General features: G+C 42.0%; 1 protein-coding gene across 7 annotated transcripts in view; it reads left to right on the forward strand.

The window, feature by feature from the left end:
* Positions 1 to 21040, forward strand: part of TTLL7 (tubulin tyrosine ligase like 7) — a 127510-nt gene that overhangs the window by 14806 nt on the left and 91664 nt on the right. The window contains exons 1-2 of one of the 7 annotated variants that reach the window (XM_050963499.1): positions 3525 to 3588; positions 12610 to 12826. The exons of 3 other annotated variants lie outside the window; for them this stretch is intronic. The gene's annotated coding sequence lies outside the window, so the exon portion shown is untranslated. 3 more of the 7 variants (XM_050963501.1, XM_050963500.1, XM_050963504.1) reach the window with 3 other exon arrangements.

Consider the following 21040-nt stretch of genomic DNA (forward strand, 5'->3'; position numbering starts at 1 on the left):
GAACTTTTGGGTCTGGGCTGGCTAAAACGGGGGTGAGGGGGGACTGGGGGAAAGAGAGAAAGTAAAAGACAGAACTAGAAAGTGACAGAAACTACTCCGTCGGTCTTTGGTTCCTCCTGTGTTCACAGAAGTAGGATTTGTACATATCTAGTAAATAAACAAAAATGCATCAAGCAAAATACCAGTCTCCACCATCAATTTCTATTCCCATTCATAGCCCTGAACTCTGACTAGCTACTCGAGTCAAAAGAGGACAACAATAATTTTCTTAAATCATTAGAAATTAGGAATTTTACTGTGAGGGTTCTTCTTGTTTGAAGTCTAGTCTCCCATATACTACTATGGCCTCAATTAGGCGATCTCAGACTTATTCCTGTTCCTGGTTCAGCCCTGTCTGAGCCTATTCCAGTCCTGTCCCAGTCTTGCTTCAGCCTAGACCCTGTCCGGCACCCAGTCTCACTCCAGCATTGCATCCTCCTGACCCTTGTACTGACTTCCACCCTGCAGTCAAGGGGCAGCTCTTCGCACTAAATTTCCAATCTACCTATCCTGCATATTCTTGTATGGCTGCATTCTTATGGTAGCTCAGCATCTCATAAATATTAATAAATTTGTCACAACACTCATACATTTTAGAGATGAAATTGTCACTATTGCAGGCCTAGGCGCAACTTTTCCCTTTTCTTGGTCTGCCTTGGAGTGTACTCTCAGGTCTCATGCCTTTCTCTCTTCTGGAGTGGAATTCCACAATTCTCCCACTCTTAGACCATGCTCTGGGCTATGGTACCTGGTGTATTCACTGTTTACCCAGCATATCCAACTGGGCTTGGCACCTGCAATTCTTCCTGTCGGCAGTCTGCAACCAGCGGTCTCTTGTCGTGACCAGACAGCCTTCTTAGCCCTGGTCTACACTATGAGTTTAGGTTAAATTTAGCAGCATTAGATTGATTTAACCCTGCAACCGTCCACATGACGAAGCCATTTTTGTCAACTTAAAGGGCTCTTAAAATCATTTTCTGTACTTCTCCCCAATGAGGGGATTAGCACTGAAATCAACATTGCTGGGTTGAATTTGGGGTAGTGTTGTTGCAATTCGATGGTATTGGCCTCCAGGAGCTATTCCAGAGTGCTCCATTGTGACCACTCTGGACAGCACTTTGAACTCAGATACACTAGCCAGGTACACAGGAAAAGCCCCGGGGAACTTTTGAATTTCATTTCCTGTTTGGCCAGCGTGGCGAACTCAGCAGCACTCAGCAGCACAGGTGACCATGCACTACCCCCAGAATGTTTCTACACTCCCCCTATCATCTCCGTCCCTGAGGTTATCGTACATTAGAAGGCAAAAAAAAAAAAAAATGCATTCGCAATTACATGTTTTCTGAGCTCATGCAGTCCTCCCGCACTGATAGGGCACAGCAAAATGCATGGAGGCACTCAGTGGCAGAGGCTAGGAAAGAATTGCTGTGTTTGCTTAACGGCAAAAGTATCACGCCTCGCTAGCGATCCTGCCCAAGCCAGGTTGCTGTGTCACATGAACTCTGCACTGTGTCAGCTTTGGGAGGGGGCATAACTGCTTTGTGAGCAGGAAGGCCATAGATATAGACATTCCATTAGGTAGCTTCTGTAGCTAGAGAAAACATTCCTGTGCATTCGGCAAAGTTTGTGACAAAAAAAGAAAAGCCCCATAGTGTAGTAGTTATCATGTTCACCTAACACACAAAAGCCCCTTAGTGTAGTGGTGATCACGTTCACCTAACATGTGAAATGTCCCTGGATGGAAACAGGTCACTGTTCCTTTTTCTGATTCAACCCTGCATTTTGTCTTAGAGCAGACTGCGCTGTGAAACTTTACTTTGACTTATATCAATTATGAGCTAAATAATATGGAAGCTCTCTTTAAGTCATAGTCCTGGGTTCCTTACCCTTTCAGCTGCTCTGATAAATTAACATTTTTGTTAGGGACAGGGGGAAGATTTTCATGAAGCCTTTTATAGGGACTAAATGCTATCTAAGATTCTGAAATAATCTTAACGTGGCCCAAAGAGTGCAATTCTTCATTCTGGATTTGTCATTCCACAAGTTGAACTGCTCCTTACTACTGTCCAGGCTTCATGAGCCATGAGATCAAGGGGCAGGCTGGGGCAGGTGCGACTGCGCGGTAATGCCGGCTGGGAGAGCAGCCTGAGGCAGAAGCCTCCCGCTCACATGATATTCCAGGCAGGATTGAATTTCCACGAGATGAAACTTAAAGAAGAGAATGACCTGGAGTCACTCCCATTCGGTGCTCTAAGAGGAGGATAGCCATGTTTGTTCAGGCACCCCTGATCGTCCAGGCAGGCAGCAGGCTGAGTAGGTCCAGCAGAGGGGACCCTGGAAAAAAGGCGGGAAGTGATTGTCTGCCGTTGCTTTCACAGAAGGGGGGGCGGGGCTGACAACATGTACCCCAACCCACCGGTGACAACGTTTTTGCCTCATCAGGCATTGGGAGCTTAACCCAGAATTCCAGTGGGCAGCCGTGACTGTGGGAACTGTGGGATAACTACCCACATAGCACCGCTCTGTGAGTCGATGCTAGTCCCGGTAGTGAGGATGCACTCCACCGACTTAATGGACATACGCAATAGACTGTATAAAATCAGCTTCTATAAAATTGACTTAATTTCGTAGTGTAGACATACCCTAATTAGAAACAAAGTATTGTTTACTTTAACAGTAGGAACAAAGTATTGAGGGGAAAATGATTTTAAAACAAAGTCTACATGCATGTCTAGCTTACCTGAACCCTCACCAGCACCTGCGTCCCCTCAGAGCTCCCTGCACCCCTGGTGAGCACCACTGACCTAAAGGCAGATCAGATCCTTAGGGCAAGGCTTCCGCCCCCGGTCAGTTTTGCTTTGCTTTGCGCTCGGGGCCGGGGGAAGAGCAGTGATGGGGGGAAGCTACTCCGGGATCCGTAGGGAGCGGCCGGGGGGTCCGCAGCGCTAGGATGGGGGAAGGGGGGGTGCGGCGCGGGGCTCCCGAGCCGGGTACCGCGAGCCGGTGTGGCGGGATCCCGCGGCGAACCAGCAGGGCAGGGCGCGGCGCCCCCTCGCTGCCTCTGACGAGGCGAGGCCGGGCGGGGTGAGCGCTGGACGAGCCCCGGCCCCGCTCCCCGGCGGCCCGTCGCGCCCTGGTTGCTAGGTCCTCCGCGTCCGAGGGCGGAGCAGCCGCCGGGCCGCCGCCACCGGGCTGACGGGGCAGGTGAAACACGTCCAGGCTGCGGGGCCCGCTCCGCAGTCGTCGCCCCCCCTTTGGGAGCAACCACCGGCTGCCTCGCGCACCCACCGGCCCGGCGCGCCTGTCTCTGCCTCCGCAGCTCGCACCCCCCCTGCCGCCCGCGAATGGTTTGCTCCGGCAGCCCAGCTGTCCCCGCCTGCCGCCGCCGCCACCGGTGCCTCCAGCGTCTCGCCCTGGCAGGCTCCGGAGCAGGTGCTGCTGGCCGGGGAGGGACCCCAGACACCGGCACAGAGCAGGCGGGCGGGTGCAGCGCAGCGAGCCCCGGAGTGGGGCTGACGCCTCAGCCTCAAGGTACAGGCAAGAAAGCCGGTGAGTGCCAGGCCCTTCCGACTGCCCTTCACCCCCTCCCGGGCGCAGCGCGGGGCGGCTGTAGCAGCCTGGTAGGTTTATTCTACCCATAGACCCCCAAACCTTCCCCTCCTTCCAGCTCCCCCGTGCTGGCAAAGGTGCAGGGGCGCGAAGCCTCTGCTGCGGGGAGATGGGCGTCAAAGGGAGACGCTAGATGAGGAACAGCTGATGATAGTGATTCAGCATCATTCCCTGCGAGCCACTGGGAGGAGGAGGTGGAGGTCGGTCCCAGGGAGGAAGGACACTAGAAGGGGCCCTTTCAGTTACCCAGAATAGAAAGAACTCAGAGTCACCCTCTCTTCTTTCATGCTTATATGTGATGCACAGGTAGGGTCTTCTCCCCATGGAGGTGTAATGTTAGCCTTTGGGGGGTGGAGGAGAAGGGAGAGGAAGCCTCTGCCTAAACTATATCTTCCTTTCTCTCTCCCTGTTATTTGGCTGTGTTAAGTGTTGGAGTACAGTTTATGTAAAAAATGCTCCAAAGAAGGCCCCCTTCCAGTAAACCTTTCTCTCACAAATAATGACTTACATGATAATATGATTGATCTCATTGGCACAGGTAATGGTTTCAGGATTGGGCCCCAAATGGGATGCAGCATATGCTTCTGGTCAGTGTAGGTTGTTATGAAGAACTTCATAAATGCAGCTGATTTAATAATTTATGTTAGAACATCTAAGGATTGTCATTTCATCTGAAGAATGATGAGCAAGCACATCTTTTTGTCTGTGAGCATATTGTATTTTTAACAAATCAGCTGGTTTTCAGAATAAAATTTACTCATTACTGATGTGTGTGTGTGTGTGGGAGGAAATCCATTTAAAAATAGCTTGTGTAAGTTATATTAGAGTGCCCAGCTAGGTCTCTGCAGAGAAGGGTGAGGTTACCGTGAGGTCATTTCTTGGCAGTAGCATTTAGTGAATGCTCAAATTTAGAACAAATGAAATCCATGCAAGAGAATTTCTTTTTCAGCTTCCTGCTGGTGAATCAACATCTGTCATCAGTAAATCTTTTTGTAATTCATATGGTCTTAAACTGCACATCAGTTTAAGTAATATACCTGATAACCTAAATTCAAATATTTGATGCCTGAGTTCAAATATATATTATTAGATTCCACCAAACTAATGTGAGACTTTTGTGTGTGTATCTTTGATATGTATTTGCACAGTAAAAACCTAATTTGGGCACTGTTGTTCCTTATACAAAAAACTACAGCTTGATACTGTATTTCTTGCCTACCCAAAGCTATTCTTGATTTTACGTACCTGGACATCTCTACTAATATTAATTATGAACAAAGCAGCACTGTTAGGAGATCAGAAATTCCTTCTCAAGGGAAGGGGGGGAAAATATGGATTCTAGAGAATATATATGAAAATGTGCAGAATGACTGTACAAGATGCTTTATCCAGGGTAAAGGTTTCCTCCAGGAATGAAATAGACTCAAAATAGCACTTCATAGGACAAAGACAGAAGGCTGTTTTTCTACCAGGGTCTCTGCCACATTGCAAACAAGGGTATTGTCAGCAACTTCATGTTTGTTATAGCAGCTGCTGAAAGTATTATTTGCAGAGGTAGGACACATTAGACAATGATGCACTATTAAAAATATAGCAGAGCAGAGAAATAAAATTGTTTTCAGAAAATAATATAAGTTATTCTAGATGTTTCTGAAATAAGTGTATTCTTACCTGTAACTATGGATTCTCACACTGCTAGTGCAATGGGGTTCAGGATCAGGGCTCCTGCATGGTAAAGTAACACAAATAATAAGGACATCACTAGTCTAGAAGATGCTACTGGGTCCAATCTGCTAGCAGCGCGGACAGAGGCAAGCAGCCTGAAGAATTTTGGAGCCCATGCTCAACTAGTAGGCTGGACGTGGTTGACTCCCAACATCTTCCAAAGCCAGTGATGTTAGAATTGGAAACACAGAATAATCTCTGGCCATGTCTGAAGCTGAGAAAGATGAACAAGTCACAAATGATGGGATAATAAATCATCTTGTAATCTGTTATATATGAATGTTTTTTTCTAAGATCTTTATATTTGCTAGGAGTGAAAGACATAGTAAATATTTAGGATAAGATGTGGAAGCTTAATGCATTCTACTGAACACAGTGCTTACTACCAGTAGTTATTGTCTCCAGGATTAAGTCACAATTTCTCATTAAATGTGAATCTTTGATTTAATCTATACTGTAAAATAGGATACACAAAAGGCTTTGGATCAGGCTCTTAAAAAGGAATGAATGAATAAATTACTGATTGAAAAAATAGCAGAGTATTCTTTTTCTTGTGGGTTGTCTTAAAGAAGACCACAGTTGGTACAATCATTGATTAATAATAAGGCATTCTTGTTCCTATAGTCACTGATAAGATGAAGGTCTCTATTATGGATGGATAAGGTAGTATACGTTTTTAGTTGTTTTGAAGTGCATTGCTACAAAGTCAGAGATAAAGTAGTTAGGGTATCATCTCCATGTATGTCTGTCCTTTCAGATGTCTGGGTTTCTTGTAAGTCCAACCTTAACTTTGAATTTCCTTGCTTTTTAATGGAATAGTTTTACAAACTACCACATTATTATAGGGAGATTTAGACATATATGTGTATGCTCTGCCTTAACTTCATCTTAACTTTTTTTGTCTGGAAGTCCCTTAGTGTTTTTAATAGTCCTAAAATGGGAGTAGGGAAAGCAGGTACTGAGGTACAGAGGTTCATTTTCCTTCTTCTTGCTGACTCCCACTCCTGATAATCTTCGGAACTGTACAGGAGAAGGGATCCCTTTTTGGTCACCTTATTAGGTCTCCAGGATGGGGAAGAGACTTGAGAAAGCAAAGTGTATGTGGTAGGGCATGGCTCCTCTCATTCCTGTGCACCTCCTGAGGCCCACATGAGGGGAGCCCATTTCTGAATATGCTAGGGAAGTTCACAACACCTGTACAAGTGCATCCAATCTGTCAAAACTTAAGAGGCTGGTCAGGGCCTTCCCAGCCACAATGTTTGGAGGCTTGTGAGCTTCATGTTAATTTTGACTCTTAGCAAACTGGCTTGGGGGCAGTGTAGAAGGGACCTTTCAAAATCCAAACTGCAGGCATTGGGAGGCTAATGGGATCTCCATAAGCATTATGCAGTTCTTTGGGGTCCCCTAATTCTCCCTCCCTTCAAAGCTTAAGAGGTTTGTTATGGGGATGCTCTCCAACCTTTTCTCTGCAGACACTAGCAGGGCCCGTTCAAGCTTGTTGGGCGCAATGAGCTATTTTTACATTAGTGTTACAATATTAATCAGTTTTATAATTTGAATGTAATCAACTAATCTTTGGTTTTGTGCACTGGATCTCAACCAGATGAGTCCAGTAAAGTAGGTTTATCTTTCTCCTTTCCATTTTTTTGCTATAAAGTTGGCAAAATTAAATAAATAAATCATCAGTGGCTATTAGCAAAGATGTATAGTGATGCAACCCCATTTTCTGGGAGTCCCTAAGCCTCTGACTGCCAGATGCTGGAACTGGACAGCCAGGGATGGATCACTTGATATTTGTCCTGTTCTATTCACTCCCTTTGAAGCATCTGGAATTTGTTACTGTTGGATGACAGGATACCTGGCTAGATGGACCATTTGTCTGACCCAGTATGACCATTCTTATGTTAATTAGTGATGAAATCAGAAAACAGAGACCCCTTTGTTTAATTCACTTTCAGTTAGGTAAAAAAATTCTACTCGATCCCAAATGTAACTTACTCATTTTGAAGCTGATTTTTTTTTCTTTTTAAAAAATGGGTCTTGTAGGGCAGGGGACAGTATGTGGCAAAATGTGCTTAAAATAGGGACTCAACTGCAACTTTAGCTATGGCCTTATTTACTTTAATTCTCTGCACTCCCTAATGTAAACATTCTGCAGTAGCATAATGTGATCTTACATCAGTATTACTATCAATTATTACTCTAATTACAAATCATTGAAAAATCATGAGTCAGCCCCCCCTTATAAATGAAGATTAAAAAAGTAAATTTTGGGTCCTTTATATTTTGCTTTATGTTTTTTGAACCTTTAGGGTTCACATTTTCCAGCTTTTCTCTCTAACCATGAGAGTGAGAAACTTTTCTTTTTCTCTTAACTTAATAAAAGGAAGGGCGGGGGAAAGGAGCGGTCGGGGAGATGAAAAAATGAAACAGAGATTCTCACGTAATAACATGGCTCCAACAGTTGGCACTTAAAGCATCAAATATTGAGACCCAGGATAAAATCATGAGTTGGCAACACTGTTCAGTGCATCTTAATTCAGAAACATATTATCACACCTTACTGTTTGTGACCCATTCATCTCTCAGTTATGCTTCAGACCTGTCCACACCTTAATGTGTGTTTCAAACAGTATTGGTTTTGGAAGATGCTGGGATTGAACCACTTCCTGCCTACAAACTGAGTATGGGGGTCAAAATTCTTCAGGCTGCTATCTCATTCTGCAATGTGTGCAGACCAGACCCAGAAGTATCCTCTAGATTGGTGACTTAGTTTGAGAAACCATAATTTTATGTAAGAATACATTTCTCTTTTAAGAAAGCAGTATCATATTACATTTGAATATTTCACATAGCTTTCTGCAAACAATTGTATTTCTATGCTGTGCTACTATTGTTGGATACTGAATAATTGGATACCTGTTAAGACAACAAGAAACTAAAGGAGAAAAGAAGCAGCAGCAGCATATTAAATAAACTATAGTAGAAGACTGTCTTTCTCTTGTGTGGAAAGTAGAAAACTATTAAAGAAAATATAGTCCTCTTAAAAGGTACCACATTAACATCCTGAGATACTGAAGTTCTGTTTATCCACAGTACACACCTACCCATGTTGCCTTGCTTATGTCCCTCCACTCAGGCCACTTCTAATGGGTAAAAGGTTAGGTCATTCTCAAGCACATTATTCTTCGTACTGTAATATCTTTTGACAATGCCTGAAATAGCATTTATTAGTGTCCATTTTTGTGGTGGTTTGAGTGATATGGACTGGGAAATGGACTGAGTGAGATCAACAACCAGCTGGTAGGTGCCATGAATTTTTACTTACTGTTAACCTAGTCCAGATGTGAGCCCGTAACCTAGAGAAGAAACACTCCATATCGAATAACAAATGTCTTAAACCATCTTTTTACTCTCGTCATTTTTTTTAATACAATTCTTTTTCTTTGCTTTCCTCTGTTGCCATGTTTCTGAATGTTCACCCTTCACTTCACTGACTGAGGTGGGGATAATTGTTGTGGTCCTAAATATAGTATACACAGCTGTGTTACATGTTCAGTGACTTATGGAATAAATGGCAAGCCAGAAAAGGCTGATTTAGTATCAGCCATCTTCAGTTAGGTTCTGACTTGTAGATTTGTCCATAGCAAACAGATAAAATGGAACATTATCATCAATTACTTGTACTGTGATAACACCTAGGCAGTTCAGTCATGGATCAGGAGCCCGTAGTAGTAGGCACTATACAAACAGAGCAAAAAGACTTTCTCTTCCTCAAAGAGTTTACAGCACCATAATGATTATTGTGAAGCTACATAATAAAGGTTAACAAAAAAAACCTAAACATTGAAGTAAGAGTATGATGCTGTAACAGTGCTTTGTTAAATATCATTGTCATCAACACGAATACATGATCACTTTTTATAGAAAGTAAAGTTAATAAATGGAGTTACACCAGGAATGGCTTTGGTCCATTGTTTAGTAATGGCTGTAAAAAGTTTAAGGAAACAGGTGCATAATCATCTGTCTTCTCCCCCTCAAATAATAGAAGCTATAGAACCTGGATAATTAAAGAGATCTCTAAAATATAAGTATCAGAGGGGTAGCTGTGTTAGTCTGGATCTATAAAAGCAGCAAAGAGTGCTGTGGCACCTTATAGACGACCAGATGTAATGGAGCATGAGCTTTCGTGGGTGAATACTCCTTTCATTGGATGCATGTAGTGGAAATTTCCAGAGACCGGTGTATATATATGCAAGCAAGAATCAGGCTAGAGATAACGAGGTTAGTTCAGTCAGGGAGGATGAGGCCCTCTTCTAGCAGTTGAGGTGTGAAGACCAAGGGAGGAGAAACTGCTTTTGTAGTTGGCAAGCCATTCACAGTCTTTGTTTAATCCTGAGCTGATGGTGTCAAATTTGCAGATGAACTGAAGCTCAGCAGTTTCTCTTTGAAGTCTGGTCCTGAAGTTTTTTTGCTGCAGGATGGCTACCTTTAAATTTGCTATTGTGTGTCCAGGGAGATTGAAGTGTTTTCCTGCAGGTTTTTGTATATTGCCATTCCTAATATCTGATTTGTGTCCATTTATCCTTTTACGTAGGGACTGTCCAGTTTGGCCGATGTACATGGCAGAGGGGCATTGCTGGCATATGATGGCATGTATTACATTGGTGGACGTACAGGTGAATGAACCAGTGATGCTGTGGCTGATCTGGTTAGGTCCTGTGATGGTGTCGCTGGTGTAGATATGTGGGCAGAGTTGACATCGAGTTTTGTTGCATGGATTGGTTCCTGATTCTTGCTTGCATATATATACCTGCCTCTGGAAATTTCCACTACATGCATCCAACAAAGTGGGTATTCACCCACAAAAGCTCATGCTCCAATACATCTGTTAGTCTATAAAGTGCCACAGGACTCTGTGCTGCTTCTAAAATATAAGTAATGTAAACTGCAGTGCTACATTCCATTACCTATTTCTGTTGCAAACAAGTTTTTTTCTGTAAGTACAGGTAATTAAGTTGCCAAGTGAAATAACTTCTTAATGCATTTTAGTCCCTAGTCAGGAAACAGATAGATAGAGGCATACCTTCAGGTTCCAGTAGTTATTTAAAATAATGATTTGTTGTTGAATTGATTTACTCTTTAGTGTTCTAACCATTCTCTTCATTGGCCATAATCAACTAAACTATTGTAATCATGTAATACTAAAAAAACACTACTTTGGAATTTATTGCTGCAAAAGTTAGTGTAAAATGATAATGAAGGCATTTTATGAAATGTGCATTTTTAAAAGAGAAGACTTCTATCAGATTTAAAATGTGATTTATTACAACAGCAAATTCATCCAATTCCCTTATTATCGTATACCTCACAGCATATATTATGTATATTGGTACATAAATATTGTATCATTATGCAACTACGTAATGGTATTAAGAAGGCTTTAAATGAGCACAGACTCACATACATACTGTGTGTACAATACTGGACTGATTTTTATCCATAAAGAGATCACTTGCTCCAAATTTAGTTCTCAGTAATTGTACACTAATCCACAATATGAAGAGCTGTGATTGTGTGGCAGTTCTGTGGTGAAGACAAAACCATTTGAGAAAAAGCATACTTTTTATTGCACAGATTGATACCTGTTGTATTCATTACTCTCACCTTTCACTAATTATAATACTTTGCCACTTTTAATCTCAGTAATTTGTTGAATGCTCACCCTAATCTATGAACGAAATATTATGCTGCAAAATAAGCATGAAAGTGCAATTAACACTTTCTGAAAGTAATAATAACTTTTCAAATAATTTATAAAAATGAGCTGGACAGAGGGAGTAGTCCAACTACTTAAAAATGCACATTCCAGCTCTGGTGATTTTGGGCCTAATGCATTCTGCTGATGAATGGGAAGAGAAGAGAGGGGGAGGGATAGCTCAGTGGTTTGAGTATTGGCCTGCTAAACCCAGGGTTGTGAGTTCAGTCCTTGAGGGGGCCATTTAGGGAACTGGGGTAAAATCTGGGGATTGGTCCTGCTTTGAGCAGAGGACTAGACTGGATGACCTTCTGAGGTCCCTTCCAACCGTAATCTTCTATGATGAGAGCAGGAAACTGGGAATGGAGCAGGGAAGGAAGGATCATGGAGTGTGGAAGGAGGCTTCCATTTAAATCTGGTGGACAGCTGAGTAAAAAGACATCTAGCTACTCCACAATTGCACCCCTTTGCACACACAGGGAAGTCTATGGGAGCATGGCTGAGTTAGTCATGTTCTACATGTGGAGACCCTGGGATCCATGGGATGTGTTCATGAATCTTTGGGTTTCATGGGGATTAGTGGCTTTGCCTTTTGCTTGTCCTGCAGGGCCTCAAACCCTACCTTTTAAAAGAGAGCATGCAGCAGAAACTCCATGGAGTAGGTGGTTATTTACACCTGTACAAAGCAGATGTAAAACTCTACCAAAGCAGAATTGTCCTCTCATTAACACAAGTACTAAAATTTAGACACACGTCATGTTCCCTTTGCCTTCATGTGGCTGATGAGACAATCTGCAAGACAATGGAGAATCAGGCCCTATAAATTTGACAGCAGTGTGTTCTCCCTTCTGCCTAATATTTGCAGTCAGATTCAGAATTAGTTAGCTTCATGCAGATTATATGCATAGAAACATTATTTCCCCTTACTTAATTTATGTTTTAAAGGAATAATTAAAGTGGGCATCATGCCCGTTACCCTTCTAAAACCTTCAGTGTTAGCAGCTTTAATCTGAGCTGCTCAGTGTCTCCAGAGTGAGTCACTGAAGTTGATGATGGTACTGTGACGTCGTGCAGTCTATATGGTTTTATAAAAATTTAATAAGACTTGAATATAATGTAACTGAGATATGCTTCATGCAAAAGGTCTCATAAGGTATAATTGCAAAGCTTAGAATTTACTGAGTGTAATCATCCTATTTGTATAAATGTACCACTCTTGTATCTGAAACTAGAAATATGAAATATAACTCTGAGGGCCTATTGTAATTAATTATGTAAAGTGTGGGCCATTAATGGTGGTTTGGAATCTTGATGACTCCCATTAACTAGGACCATTGTCTGCAAATGGATGTGTTTTACCTGTAAGCCTTCCTGTATACGTGTATGCTGGCAAGTGGATAATGAAGTCTTGCAGTGACATAGGATCATGTCATCCGAACTGGAATCCATCTTTAACCTGGTGTCTTTCCACTGAGAAGGAAGAGGTGGGAACTCAGAGGGACAAGAGGATTCCCGCCTTATGCAAAAGATATATAAAGGTGTGGAAGAGAACGAAGAGGGAGAGGAGAAGAGCCTCATGAAGGATCCCCTAGCTATCACCTGAGCTGGAACAAGAGCTGTACCAGGGGAAAAAATTGTGCCCAGGTCTGGAAGGTGTCCAGTCTGAGGAAAAAACTTACTGAAGCATCTCTGAGGGTGAGATTATCTGTATTCAGTTTGATTAGACATAGATTTGCACATTTTATTTTATTTTGCTTGGTGACTTACTTTGTTCTGTCTGTTACTACTTGGAACCACTTAAGTCCTACTTTCTGTATTTAATAAAATCACTTTTTACTTATTAATTAACTCAGTGTATGTATTAATACCTGGGGGAGTAAACAACTGTGCATATCTCTCTATCAGTGTTATAGAGGGCGAACAATTCTTGAGTTTACCCTGCATAAGATTTATACAAGGTAAAACGGATTTATTTGGGTTTAGACCCCATTGGGAGTTGGGCATCCGAGTGCTAAAAGCAAGCGCGCTTCTGTGAGCTCTTTTCAGGTAAACCTGCAGCTTTGGGGCAGGTAATTCAGACCCTGGGTCTGTGTTGGAGCAGATGGGAGTGTCTGGCTCAGGAAGTCAGGGTGATGGAGTCCTGAGCTGACAGGGAAAACAGGAGCAGAGATTGTCTTGGCACATCAGTTGGCAGCTCCCGGGGGGGTTCTGTAATACAGCCCGTCACAAGTACTTTTTCTCTTTCCATATGCAGAGCTATTATAGCTTTGAATACAAAGCAGTATGGGTATTTCTTTAAGAATATCTCTATTTCAGAGGCAGGATTTATCAATATGAGCTGCAGGTATGGCTTTGATAAACACTCATTTGTATGGGGCAAAATCATATCTGCTTTATGGATAGTACTTTAAATCTGAATTGAGGCTAATTAAAGATGTTACCTTTTTAATGAATGAGTATTTTATATTTTGGGAAGGTTCCTTCTTTCTCTTTTTTAATCTCTCTCTCCCAGGACTTGGTCCATACATCCTTTCATTTTAACATTGGTGAAGGTGCCACTTAAACCCAAGAGTTAACAAAGAAAAATCCTTTTAATTTGAGAATTATTTGCTTTTGTTTTCATTCAGAGTAAATGTCAGTGCAAATAAGATTTCTGGCTTTATTTATTTTTCAGGGAACACAAAAAGAGATCTAACATTTATCAATGCACTGAAAATTTAAATTGGTGACTTGCTTACTTGATCATTGATGGAAGAATACAGCTATGTATAGCAAGTAGAAACTTTTATATTTGTATTTCACATTTGGGGCCAACGTGGTAGTCTTGTAGTATCACACCCAGTATCTTGCTGTTATCTGAGTTTGCGTCCTTCACCGCCTGGATCATTAGAAGTGAAATCCTGACCCTATTGAAGTCAATGGAAGTTTTGCCATTGGAGCCAGGATTTAATCTCTGGAGAAGAGATGTCATGCTGCACTCTTAACTCCTCTAGTTTGTGTTGGGTAACAGGGATTGAGGTCTAAAGTAGGGGGTTCAGCATGGAGTGTGAGAATTGTAATGGGTGGGGTCTCAGATAACTCCCAACTGAGTAGGGCCTATGGTTGTTCTGTTGAAGGGCTACATTAACACCTTATCTAGAAGGAGAACTCCTTACTGTGGGTACTGGAAAGAGTGGTCTAAAGGGAAACATTGGCAGTTTTTCATGAAGGACAGAGCAAGCCTTTAAAAAATGTAAAGCATGATGGATATTGATTCATGACGGGGCTTTCTCCATAGTTTTAGTTTACACCGGGCTATGTGTTGACAAAGTTATTTTCATCTTTGCTTAATAGCAAAAAGTTAAGTATATTCTTCTTTGGTTACATTAATGCATGTTTCCTTCCAACTTTGTCCTTGGATTGACGTTTGTGTTATTTTTAGCATCTAAAAACTAACACAGTAATATCCCTATAGGCTATAGTGAAAGAATTGGAGTATAGCATCAGCAAATGGAGCCTTAATACAGAATTCATGTACACTAAAACAGTTGCATGTAGATATTGATTGAGATAAAAGAAAAGCTACACTGCAAGGACAGTAGATTGTAAAACCAATTCACTGATGTAAGGAAATTTCTCTTTGTACTTATTTACAACATCCTTTTTACTAATAATGTTGAAAAATATACATTGGACCTACGTGTTGATCTAATCCATAGCTTTTATTTTCTTTGCTTTTGTGGGCTTCTCTTATGTCTTTGATGTTCCTGATGCATTTTTTCCTGTTAATTTGTTATGTTGTTTTTTGTCTTTGAATTGCCTTTTGGTGTTTTTTGTCTTATAAAATAAAACACATGATAAGAGTTATTAGGTGGTGGTAGAGTTATGAAAAATTTGTTTTTTCTCACACCCAGAAGAAAAATGGACTGGTTGAGTCTTGGTGAGGATGGGTGGGGTTGGGTAGGCTGTGTATTTTCCCCCTCCCATTTCTTTAACTTTTTGATATTACTCTGAATTATTTGAATATAACATATTTGAAAGTCACTTTAAAGTATTTTAATTTGTGAATGAAAATGTTAGTTACTAAAATGTAAAAGGGAAGTGATGTAAGTACTTGACGTTTTTGGTATATGTAGTAAGAAAGCTACAGAACTGTCTAGAGGAGTCACTGGTGATTGGAGAGGTAGGTGTGATTAGTAGGTGGAATTAATTGTCATTGGATATTGAAAAGATGGTAAAAGTGTATCAATATCTAAAGGCAGATACAAGAGAGACAGGTGTATCATTAATTAGTAGATTGGGGACTCAGTTCTTGTTTTACTTGGCAAGATTTGTATTTTGGACAATGTGTGTCTTTGTTTTGAAGAATAAATTTGGTTGCAGAGTGACTTGCATAGTGTATTTCATTTCATTTCATAAAACTTTTTGTACTTCTCCTCAGCCCCCCTACGCATACCTTTTTGGATTGGGGAAAATTGCAACAATCCTTATTGGTGGAATTACTGTAATTCAGATGATTTCTCTTACATTGATGGAGAAAATGTAGTTAGTCATTTTAGTTTTTTATTTTATAAAGCATTCATAAAGACATCTAGTTTTTTTTCTGCACAGCTAAATAAAAATTAAAAAAAATGTAGGTGTATGGAATGAGAGACAGCTGTTCTTAGAATTCACAATAGGGGGAAATAGGAGACCACTCATGTTTGTTTGTAGATCATGCTACCAGCATTGTCTGCATGTGCTTATTGTGATCAAAAGGCAGCGCTACCGTTGTTAGCAGGGCTAACATATTGTGTGTAACTGTAACAGTCCCAGCCCTCCAAACTGTGTCTCTGGGCCTGATTCAACACGGTTCTTGCCCGCTTGTATCAAGCACAGATCGCTGTGTGTGCCCAGTGAGCTCTAGGAGTGAGGGTAGTACAGCTTGACCCATCTCATAGGTCTGGCATTGCCTGGCTTTCTTGCACCTTGCATCTTGTGTAGTCTTTTGCATCTCTTCAAAGTGAATGTTAAATGCCCCCAAATTAGAATGAACTCCAACTCCCAATGAGAAGAGTTCCATGCCCCAAACTATTTCCCTCCTCTGACAGTGAGATGCCCTTACCTTTCTAGATCTGCCTCCTTTGCTTTGAAGGTGTGTGTGCATAATCTGCCAACCTTTAAATTATTTTTAAAGTTAAGATTACACTTTAATTTGTTTTTAAATTAGAAATTAGAAAATCCCTTGTGGAAATTGAACCTGAAATCAACTCTAGCTATTACCACAGAGCATGCTGATACCCTGCAACAAGCACTAAATCAGTGGTGCGCAACCTGCAGCCCACAGGGATGTGCTGGCCGCCGCTTCCTGCGGATCTTATTGTCTGGGAATGGTGAACCACAGCCACTGAGAGCTGCGGGTGGCCGGGAGAATGTAAACAAACTGTCTGGCGGCCCACCAGTGGATTACCCTGATGGGCCACAGGTTGCCCACCACTGGATTAAACCTTTAAGAGTGGGCCTGCTCTTTTTTGGGTAAATTAAGACCAAAGTATATAGAGTCAAACCTCGCAATAACACACCCCGCCATAACGCGAAATCGCATCTAATGCGATTATAGGTTGGCTCCCCTTTAAGGCAGATACAACTTAGATAATGTTTTCACCCCTCTTAGCCATGAGGCCGAGAAGCGATGAACTATACCAGTGGTCCCCAACATCATGGCAGGGGAGAGAAGCTGCAGGCCCGCGCCTGCCGGGGACAGAGATCTCCGAGGCTGCGGGCGCCGGTGCTCTCTGTCCCTGGCAGGTGCAGGTCTGCGGCTCCTCTTGAAGCCAGAGAGAAGCCGCGTCCCCGCACCTGCCGGGGACAGAGAGCACGGCGCCCGCAGCCTCGGAGTTCTCTGTGCCCGACAGGCGCGGGGCCGCGGCTTCTCTCCCCAGCTGGGCACTAGGGGCACTAGGCGGCGCACATCAATGCACCGCGTTGGGGACCACTGACAAACTGACTGGTTTGAAACCCTGCTATACCGTGACCCTGGATTTATCGCGATGGAAGTTTTTGGACCCCAAACATCACGTTATAGCGGGGTTTCACTGTACCTCAAAATTGGTAGCGAGTTCTGTGTTAGTGTAACTTAGATAACTAAAACAGTTCATAGATGGGCAAAAGAATTTTGATTCTCAGGAATAAAATAAATGGTTGATAAATGGGTGATGGTGAGGAATTTTAAATCCTGTAAAACAAAAGAAATTATTTAAATAAGGGTTTTTTTGAGGCTCGCAAATTAATTAATATCAGGAATCTTAAATTCAAATTAAATCCCACCAATTCTTTTTGTTTACCATCTCTAATTTATTTCTTCTCTCCAGTAATACTTGGTCTACAAAATTTCATATTTAACAAGAGAAGTTGTTAATATTTTAAGATATAATAGCATTTCAATATCAAGTTAAAAGAAAAAAATACATTTTAATGCCTTGGCTGTGCTTTACAATTCATCTCAGAAATCCATGTTGAAGTATTGGTTATGTAAAAACAACAAGGAGTCGTTCTTCAGATGCATGGAGTGAAAATTACATCTGCAGGCATAAATATGCTGCCTGCAGCTGTAATTTTCACTCTATGCATCTGAAGAAGTGCGTTTTTTACTCATGAAAGCTTATGCCCCAATAAATCTGTTAGTCTTTAAGGTGCCACTGGACTTCTCATTGTTTTTGTGGATACAGACTAACCCGGCCACCACTCTGATATTGATTATGTGATCATATAAACTTGAAGGTTGTTCTTTCTGATGCTCTCTGGCTGTGTTTTTTTTCTTACTGTCTTGCTTGTAGAGAAGAGATTAACAGAATGTGATGTAGAGATGGGGAAGGGAGCCAAGATTAGTTTAATTCAGAGTTATATACAGGGCCGGCTTTAGGAAGTGTGGGCCCCAATTCGAACAGTTTCGATGGGGCCCGGCAGGGATGACTTTAAAAAAAAAATGTAAAAAAACATATGTGGCTTGTATTCACCGAGCGGTGCTCCGAGTCTTCAGCGGTGGGTCCTTCACTCACTCCAGGTCTTTAGTGGCACTGAAGGACCTGCCGCTGAAGTGCCACCAAAGACCTGAAGTGCCACCAGGTGAGTAAAAATTAAAAAGGTGCCTCTAGCCAGGGAAGGGATTCTCACTGGGTGCAGGGCCCTCCTAGGCGCGGGGCCTGATTCGGGGGAATTGGTGGAATAGGCCTAAAGCTGGCCCTGGTTGTATACCCTTCTCTTTCTTCTAATTTCATGGAAGGAGGAAAACATACCTCTGTTAGGGCTGGGCTACACTGGGGGGGTATCGATCTAAGATACGCAACTTCAGCTACGTGAATCGAAGTATCTTAGATCGATTTACCTCGGGTCCCCACGGCACGCTCCCCGTGTCGACTCCGCTACCGCCGCTCGCTTTGGTGGAATTCCGGAGTCGACAGGAGCGTGTTTGGGAATCGATATATCGTGTCTAGATGAGACGCGATATATCGATCCCCGAAAAATCGATTGCTTGGATGTACCCTTAGGCTTGGTTGGATTCAAATGAGCTGTTGAGCCAATGAAAGGATCATGCCTTCTTGGGTTGGTTTTAGTAATGTCTTAAACCCATGACTATGTAGTCTATTAATTCATGTGCAATAGAGTTGTAATTTTTTCCTCAATTTGATGGTTATATTACGTTTGTGGTAGGAAATTCTCAAAACATCTTAGAGTTTCAACTTTCTTTTATTTAATCAATTTTCTGAAATATTCCCTTAATTCCATAAGGGTTTGATTGGAGTTGAAATTCTGTTTCCAGTATGTGCAAACATACTTATGTCAGATGTAAAAGTTTTCAGTTATCAAACTAGTCATTTTTACAACTTAATTTAGTATCTTTAAATTTAAATAGCTATTCAAGAAGGCATTTTCTTCTCTGAACAAATTTTGGAGAGTGGCTCTTCTCTTTCAGCGTTTGGTAAAGAAATTGCTTAAGCGTTGTCAGATAACTAATATAAATATTCCAACTCTAAGGGTTTCTTGTAACAGTAACCAGTCTAACAAAGTCCACTGGAGTTCATGTTTGTACATGAAGTATCTTATCATTTACATAGTAATGATATTTGGAAGATATTACATTAGAAGCTTTGCATTTAGATAAAATATTTTCAAATACATATTTTCAAAGAAACTTACTGTCTCAAATATTTAAGTAACAACCGAGGTTTGCACCATTGAGAGGAAACCTGAGTTGGATAGAAGTAACCAACATTTTCTGTGAAATTTTCCAGCCATGAATATTTTTCTTAAAGTTCGAAGACTTTAAATTGCTTATAAAATAAATTCTGTTCAATATTTCTCTAGCTCTTTGCGGTGCTTTTGAAACAGTTCTCCCCCCGCCCCCAAAGGAAAATACAATTTCATGACTTTTTGTTTTATAACTCTAGCAACACTTCCCCTCATTCTTCTTTGTTCCTAAGCAGAACATCCTTACCTTCTTTTAAAGTCAGGACTCTTTTTCTAAAACATACTTTGTTTTCTTGAGATAAGATTGTGTCTTGTTCTCTGAGAAGACAATTGTGAGGTTTGTCCACCTTTTGGCCGAAATGGTCCTTATATTTATGACTTGTTTATAGTATGTCTAATACAAGTCTTTAGCTGCAAGTTGTACATACTTTACAAAGTACATATATTAACCAATGCCTGTATGCATTCTAAAAATAGCATAAAAGAAAATAGCATACAAAATTAAAGCAAGAGAGAAGTTATAAAAGCTGCTTTCCACATACACTAAGGTGTAATAAATATGGTTTTACGACCAAAGTGGTGTTATCTTCTCTGATACTTGTCTTGTCCCTGCAGAACTGAAAGCAAAAGCCTCCTGCAAATCCTTTATATTAGCCTGACACTTCCTTAATAAAATAAGTATCCAAAAACATGAGCAAGTGCTTTTAACTGTGCTTGATCTCTGTCCACCCTACCCATTGCTTATCAACCAACTCCTCTGCTACTGTCTTACATTACTTCAGGGTTGGCCTCTTTTATTAAATACTTAAGGGGAGGTAATTATTTTGCCTGTGATGCTCTATGTCTCCTGTCCTCCTTTCTTGTAAACCATTGAGTCACTTTCTCTTTAGGTTTCAGTTTGCTTTAGTTTATGACAAATCTCAACCAACTTTCCTCCCCCAGTTTTTGTCTCTCTGCTCTAAATGTGATGAAAGAATATTTCTTTCTATTATTATTCATATACTGTAAATATAGTTCCTTCCCCTCACCTCATCAAACACACATGCACATATGAACAAATCTAGGAAAGATTAGTGAAGAAGGAAGGTTAAAATGATGGACTGGATTTGTGACGGGGTGTGTATACCCCACACTAGCCAAGACAGGGTTAAACCCACATTATGGACAGCAGAAGTCCTGCCCCCTAAGCTGCACTAGGCATGCTCCAGATGTTGCAGCAGTATAAAGGGAGGAAGCCCAGATCATTCGGGGCTGGATACAGGAGGGGAAGGACCTGTGCGCTCCTACTGAGGAGTGGCTATGGCCCCTGCTTGCAGAGATTGGAGGCCCAAAGGGTCGGCTTGGACCCCTGCGACCAGTGGAGCCTCAGAAAGTGACTGGTGCGGCGGACCCTGGACACCCCAAAGCCTCATGGACTGCCATGCCAGAGACAACGGTAGGAAGTGACCCAGGGAGGGTGATAGAGTGGTATCTCCCACCCAGATAAACTCAGTGTGTTTCAGTGGGATTCCCTGTTGAGCCAGTGATGGACTGCTCTGCCACTGCCAGGGCCCTGGGTCAGGGCCCGGTGGAGTTGATTGGGCCTGGACCCCTCTACCTGGGCCACCAGCCACCCTTGCTGATGGCCCCTCAGGTGCTGGCTACTAGGCCACGCTGCCCTGCACCAGAGGGCCACGCTATTGACTCTGGCTACTAGCCCATGCT

Source organism: Gopherus flavomarginatus, chromosome 7 (genome assembly GCF_025201925.1).
Source record: "Gopherus flavomarginatus isolate rGopFla2 chromosome 7, rGopFla2.mat.asm, whole genome shotgun sequence".
NCBI lineage: Eukaryota > Metazoa > Chordata > Testudines > Testudinidae > Gopherus > Gopherus flavomarginatus.